The sequence below is a fragment of the Chinchilla lanigera genome, unplaced genomic scaffold (genome assembly GCF_000276665.1).
Source record: "Chinchilla lanigera isolate Chin_1 unplaced genomic scaffold, ChiLan1.0 scaffold00168, whole genome shotgun sequence".
Taxonomy (NCBI): Eukaryota; Metazoa; Chordata; class Mammalia; order Rodentia; family Chinchillidae; genus Chinchilla; species Chinchilla lanigera.
This window is the reverse complement of record NW_004955569.1, coordinates 805,408-813,156: the sequence shown is the minus strand read 5'-3', so window position 1 is coordinate 813,156 and position 7,749 is coordinate 805,408. Positions and strand designations below refer to the sequence as shown.

Genomic DNA, 7,749 nt, shown 5'->3' with positions numbered 1-7,749 from the left:
GTGAGCCAGTTTTTCCAGTACCATTTATTAAAGAGGCTATCTTGCATTCAGTGAACTTGTTTGGCCCCTTTATCAAAACTAAGGTGACTGAGTGTTTTTATCTTTGTGGCTGTATCTTCCAGTCTATTACATTGATGCTCAGGTCTGCTTTTATGCTAGTGCCATATTGATTTTATCACAGTAGCTTTGTAGTATAATTTCAAGTCAGGGATTGTGATGCTATCTGATGTGTCTTTGTTTCCCAGGATTCATTTTTCTCTTCTGGGTCTCTTCTGGTTCCAGATGAATTTTAGAAATCTTTTCTCTGGATCTGTGAGGTAGTCTAATGTTTTTAAATTGGAATTGCATTGAATCTGTACAACGATTTGGGAAGGATGGCCATTTTCACAATGTTGGTTCTTCCTATCCATGAACAAGGAATATCTTTCCATTTTCTGATATCTTCTTCAATCTCTTTTTCAGAGTACTGTATTTTTCACTGTATAGATCTTTTATTTCTTTTGTTAGATTGATTCCTAAATACTTTAATTTTTTGGATGCTATTGTGAAAGTTATGGTTTCCTCAATTTCTCTCTCAGTGTGTTTGTTGTTTGTGTATAGGAATGCTATTGATTTTTGAGTATTAACTTTGTATCCAGTTATGCTACTGAATTTCTTGATTAATTCTAGGAGTCTTCTGGTAGAGTTTTTGGTGTCTTCCATGTAGAGTATCATGTCATCTGCGAATAATGATAATTTTACTTCTTCCTTTCCTATTCTTATTCCTTTTATATATCGCTCTAGTGTAATTGCTCTCACTAATGTTTCCAGAACTATGTTGAAAAGGAGTGGTGACAGTGGACATCCTTGTTTTTTTCCTGGTTTTAAAGTGAAAGATTTCAGTTTTTCTCCATTTAGTAGGATGCTGTCTGTTAGTTTGTAATAGATGGTTTTGATCAGATTGAGGTAAATACCATCCATTCCTGTTTTCTGTAGGGTTTTATCATGAATGCATGTTAAACTTTGTCAAAAGGTTTTTCTGCATCCATTAAGATGATTTTGTGATTTTTGTCTTTGGTTCTATTGATGTGGATTATTACAATGACTGATTTGTGTATGTTGAACCATCCCTGCATCTCTGTGATGAATTCTACTTGGTCATGGTGTATTATCTTCTTGATGATTTGCTGAATTCTGTTTGCTAGTATTCTATTGAGTATTTTTGAATCTATGTTCATTATGGTGATTGGTCTGTACTTCACTTTCTTGGTTGGGTCTAGAACATACAAAGATTTTAAAAACATCAGTCCCCCCCAATTCAAAGACCCAATCCAAAAATGGGCAGCTGAGATAAATACACACTGTTCAGATAAAGAAATACAAGTGGCAAATAAATACATGACAAAATGTTCAACATCATTAGTCATTCGAGAAATGCAAATTAAAACAACGTTCAGATTCCGTCTCACCCCAGTAAGAATTTTCTAGCATTAAGAAATCAACCAATAACAAATGCGGGTGAAGCTGTGGAAAAATAGGAACTCTTCTCCACTGCTGTTGAGAATGCAGACTGGTGAAACCACTGTGGAAATCACTTTGGAGATTCCTCAGAAAACTAGGTCTAGAGGTTCCATTCAACCCAGCTATTCCCCTTCTGGGTATTTTCCCAGAAGATCTAAAAAGTCATATCACAGTGATATATGTGCACCCATGTTCATAGCAGTGCAATTTGCAATAGCTAAATCATGGAAGCAACCCAAACGTCCATCCACTGAGGAATGGATAAAAAACACTGTGGCATTTTTATATAATGGAATATTACTCAGCTATAAAGAAAGACAAACTAGAGGCTTTTATAAGTGAGTGGCCACAACTAGAGACCATATCGTAAGTGAAATAAGTCAGACCTGCATGTGTAAGCAACATATTGTCTCACTAGTGTAAGAATCTGAAAGAGTAAATAAAAATTGGGAGGTGTGATAGACATTGTTAAATGAAAGGAAAATGCTCAAAAGTAAAGAGCAACTGGGTTGAGAGAAAAAAGAAAAGAAAGAAGGGGGAAATTATGTATATATGTATATAAAGGATGGATAACATAGATGTACTACTGACTTCTATTGCTATACTGAAAGGAAGAGTTAATGATTAATTATATGATGATTCTTGCTTGTCTATATTTGTTTTCCTGAGTAATCACTTTGAAGATATCAATATGTAATACAACAACCATTTTTAATTTCCTGTCACCTTGTCCTTAATTCAATATTGCTTGCATTGGTTCTTGTGCTATTTTTAAAATGGATGTCTGTTTGTTAATATGTTTTCATTCTTTTATTTTTAAAATAAGAAAATGAACATGAGCAGGATCAGTACCAAGAGCTGAGACTGAAACTTACTCTGAGGTATATTCAAGATGACTACATAATCCAGGTAGATTTTTCTGAGGTATTTGCACTGCTCGGAGTGCAAAAATAACAGGGTATAAAGCATACCTCCTAGAAGAATGATAGACCTCAGCATGACACAGGTGACTACACTCAAAACCCTAGCGATCCCTGGGTTTCTTCTTGCCCCAAAATCCTAAGTGTGTCCAGATTGTTCACCAAAGCTGCTGATGGAAAACAGGGACTTGAGCAATACAAAGGAAGTGACTCATTTCAATAAGCATGGCACTAGCAAGGTATATTTATTTTTAGTTTCTACCAGGTTTCTGGCTACTGGAACTTGGACATGAACATGAGAGGTCATTGTTTAATCCCAAACACTATGTCAGTATGGGACTCATTCCTACTCCCTCTTTTAGGTATGAGAAAGTGTAATCTCAAAGTTCATTCAAGAAGCCACCTTCAGCCCTGTGTCTCACACACAATTTTATTTAGAGATTGAATAGTGAGAGGCTCTCACTACAGTCTCAAGCACTGCTTGGAACATAGAATTTTATTTTATGCTTGTGAGTCTTCTCTTAACTGCTAGGAAAATTCAGGAAGAGTCCTTCTTTTTTGCTTTGTCAGAAATTTATTTTTGCCTCTTAATCCTATCCTGTTCATAAAGATTGTAATCAAATGAGAAGAATCTTTAATTGTGTACTATTTGCAAAGCAAAACTTCAGCCTGCCAATTTCAAAGATCCTCACATAAGGCGTTGGACTCACGCATTGGTTAAGAAAGGCTTCACCACTTCTTTACTTGCTAGTAGCAGGACATGTGTTTGTCCAGTCTGTTTCTCTCCTCAAAACTTACAAGGACAATGAAAGGGGCCAGAATGAGCTGCACTCACTGATTTGTGCCACAGATAAGAAGCTCAAGTGAGGAGGGCCCAATCATTCAACATGTAGTGTAAGAAAATATGCCCCCAACTCTGGCTCAGAAAAATTTTCTTCATGATAGGGCAAAGGATATTATTTGTTCTTTCACAGAGACAGACAGAGAGACAGAGACAGAGACAGAGACACAGAGATATGGTGATAATCACAGTTCAAGGCTTTTTGTTTTTCAACTAAAAATGATATTCTGGCTCATAGCTGACATGAAATCTGAGAAATACTAAGGTATTTTTATCCTAACAGTGATTACTCTTTTGTATTTTGAAGTTCACTGATCTTGAGAAGACAAAGTGCCTCCTGAACATTTAGACACAAAAATGGATCAGAGTATTTTGGACCAGTAGAGAGGTGGATGGCGGGAGATGCTACAGGAGTCTGGCTCACTTAGGAGGGCAAAGCAAGGGACATAAGGTAAAAGATAATGTCTAAACATTCTCTGAATAATTTATTTTTACATGTGTGACTAAAACATCCATCTCCCTAAAGCCTAAAAATATTGATGGATAGAACAACAAAGTAAAACTGTTCTTTTATAAAACTGTAACCCACATTTTTGTTGCTTCTCCTCTCACATTTAATTTTTTACTTTATTTTATCCTTTTAATAAACTAAATCTTGAAGTCTTACAAAGTTGTGAGAAAATCTAATAAATACAGAGGTTCATCCAAGAAAAAAACAAATCACTGCTTTGGATATTGTATGATTTCTGGTCTAACTCCACCTCATCCACTTCTGGATGAATACACAAGCATTTAATGAATTGTTGATCAAAATATTAAATATAAAAGATGATGTGTTTTATAATAAACACAGAACACTATTTCTGTAGCCTAGGGAAATATTTTTCAACAAAGGAAAATGATTTATGTACAATGAACTATTGGAATTAAAAGAGTCTCACCAAGACACACGGTGATACTTCTTAACAGAATAATTATGTAATATTTCATTTTTAATTGGCACTATTATTTGTTTGACATTACTGCTCACTAGCCATTTATTTTCACCTCGACTCTCTCAGAGTGGAGTGGTTTTATAATTATGTTCATGGTGCTCTCAGGGAGTGAACTGAGAAGCAACAGAATTTTCCAAAAGCATACAAAATACATGTTCCTCATGAAATTAGAACAACATATGCTCCTTATTGCATTACAGGTTTTTGAACTCCTTAAATTGTCAAGGAGACTGGATATGTTTGGGTAAGTGTCAGCCCTTTTCACGAGTAAAAAAGGGCTGGCTGTTGGGTAACCCCCAGTGACTACTACAGCAACATTCATGAGCAAATTGTTAGGGTTGTTATACAAACTGAAAACAAGCTTGTAAAATAGAGGAGAGGGAATAAAAATAGATGAAAGTGCTGACCAGAATGATGGTTTTGGTAGTCCTGGTTTCAGGAAGATCTGTGTGGGATGTTGGTCTTATGAACATGTTGGGTTCTCAGGTTGTGCCTGTACAGGATAGAAATTATTGAGGTGCTGGTCCAGAGCATGAGACCCACAACAATGCATCAGGGAACAACAGCAGTGCCACATGCAGGATTGTCCTAGATGTTTCTTGGTGAATACCTGAACAGTATCCAAATTCTTTTCTGTATGTAATGTTTTTATGGTGCAGTTTGTCAATAACATACATAAGAACAGTTGTGTTTTACAGCATGTGCGGGATCCAACAGAGGATACGGAAGATGCTTACATATTTGAGGGCTGTTACCTTAAGCTCTGCCCACTTGGAGCTCCTAGGGCTGATCTTGATCACTTGGAAAACACTCAAGAGGCAGGTGCTACCAATGGACACAGCTCTGCCTACTCTGTGAAGATAGAAAACAAGTTTGCATCCAAGGTCACTGCGGAAATCTTTCAAGCCAAATGCTGCCATTGTTTCAGGAACTCCTCTAAATAGAATGATCAAAGAGTTGGCTACAACCAGGTGCTTGAGAATAAGAACTGTGGACCTTAATTGGCATTTAGTGAAGTGAAGACAGGTATAATTGTGAAGAAGAGAGACGTTCCCCAGTGTTCCAATGAGAGTCTGAGAGAAGTACGCCATTGTCATTGCCAAATCCCTGGAGACCATTTGGGCAAGTCCAGTGTGTGATATTTCTCTTTATACCTGATTCCTTCATTGAAATGTGCAGAATGTCTATATTTATCAATATGAACTGAAATTCAATTCTCTACCTGTTAGTGTGTACTTAGAGTTATTTATGTGAAAGTTTTATTTGAATAAGAAGTGTCTAGCCTTAAAGTTAAGAACAGAAAATGAGTTACTAGTATAAAAACCCGTGTTAGGGAATGCATCACAGTTTTTTTTTTTTTATTCTGACTAGTTTATGAGGTAGGAACTGTGATTACTGTCATCGTGAAGACTAGCATACTTTCTGAAGAGGATAATTTGGTGATTTGTCTAATTTCCACCGTACTTAGGTGAATATTGGGACTTGGAGTTGGCTCTAGTAAGTTATATTGCATTTAACCTCATTGCTAGTCCTAGAGCATGAGACAGTTTTTGTTTGAATAATCCCAATCTATTTAATTTTTAAAATCTTCTTTTGTTTATATAGGGAGTATTTTGTTTTTTATTTTTGTCTGTAAAATTTTTCCATCTATGTGCAAATGTTTATTGTACAAATCAATAGGAATTATGAGAAATTACAGAGTTCACTATACAATATTGGGGCACAGCTTGTACTTTCATGCCACACATCCCTGCAAGTCAGATTACTTTTCTTAGGATGATAAAAGAAAATCCCTTTTGGTCTTATGTCAGAGGCAAATGCTCACTTACAATTATCTAATCATATTATGCTGTCTCAAAAACCATGGGCTCTTACAAGCAAATGCATGATGATATATTCCAAGTAAGAACTAAATTACAATGAAATTTCAAGCATGCATTTACCATTCTTAAATATCTGAATTAATGAAGTGACAAAAAGGATTTGAATGAAATATTAAGATACAGACATGTTTGCAAAATGGGAGTGATATAGTGATAAGTGTGCACTGTATAAATAGAAGTAACAGAGTACACTATTCTTATGTTCACAAATTCGTTTCAGCATGACAGATGTCTCTGAAAATTGCAAGTGTGCCTGCCTAACCGCTAGGGTGAAAAGAGAACTCTCAACATTATCAGCAAGTTGTTTTCAGCAGAGACACATGCTCTGTCTCCACTCTACACCTGCTGCCTCCTTCATGTGTCAAGTGGGAGGAATCACTTCTACTCCTGCTGCTGAGATTCACATACAAAACTTCCATGCTGACTACAGAAGTGTTTATTGCAAGTTCAGACATTTTGTGTGCAGATGCATAATAACCTTGAAAATTGAGTCTGAGTCCATTTAGAACACTGGTTTTCAAGATACAATTCTTGAAATCCAGGTTTCATTATCACAGTGTTACACATCACCAATGGGAGTCCCTGTGATTTCTCCAACTTTTCACTAGGAAACTCAGATATCAGATTGTTGAGAGGTGTGAGACTCCCCTCTGTTTCTTAGGTCTTCTCATGCTTCAGAGTTTCCCTCCCACATGTCTTTGGCACTCAGACTGTCTCAAACCCACAATAACTTTTCTGATTTTGTTTAAATACCCAGACTGCTGATGCACCTCCTCACCTTTCAGACTCAGCCTCTAATACTACTCACTAGCCATTTATTTTCGCCACAGTTCTCTCAGAGTGCTTCCATCCAGTTATCAGGGTTCTTGCTGATGTGTGATTTCTTTGACACGTAGTAAGTTTGTGGGAGAAATGACCACACCTCAGATATATGTTTGTGAGTTGGCGACCTCACTCCCCACAGGGCACAATTGTCATTTCACCTTCTTCATTACAGTGTAGTCTTTGGGGGAGTCAAATGCCCATCAAAAACTTTTTTCCAGTTGCTAATTAGTAAGACCAATTGTAACTTTCCAGTTACTCTCTCCTGAGCAGGAAATAATGAGGTCTGACATGTAGGGTCCTGAAAGCAAAATACCAGTGTTTCACAGAAGTTTGTGATACTCTAAGAAGCTCTCACAATGCACATTTAGTTTTTCCCTAAACTTCAGACTACTGGGCTGCACCATCATATAATGAATGATCAGAAATACAGTCAGAACAAAAAACCCCAAAAGGAATTTTCAAGAATATAATAAGAGGGAAGAAATGTTGCTCACAATTTGCATGAGAAATTGTTGGAATCATCAGCACTATTCAATGAAAATATATTTGCCAATGCAGATGGCATGAAAATTATCTAGGAACATTTATTTCACCAATATTAACACCTCTAATGGTGAGAAGTTATAGAGAGCCATAACCAGGAAAGAAGCAGTATATATACAAGTTCATCTGAGTGAAAAAAAATCAGGTGTTCCCTGGAGGGAGGGCACCCCGTGCACGGGGAGCCACAGACGGGGAGCATCGGTCTTTGGACCTGCGGCTCACTCCCTGCCTCGTAGGCCCCC

The 7,749-nt window shown here is 36.9% G+C and overlaps 1 pseudogene; it reads right to left on the bottom strand.

Moving 5' to 3' along the window:
* Positions 1-4,597: 4,597 nt before the first annotated feature.
* On the bottom strand, positions 4,598-5,347 carry LOC102013982 (annotated as a pseudogene).
* Between the last annotated feature and the right edge of the window lie 2,402 nt (positions 5,348-7,749).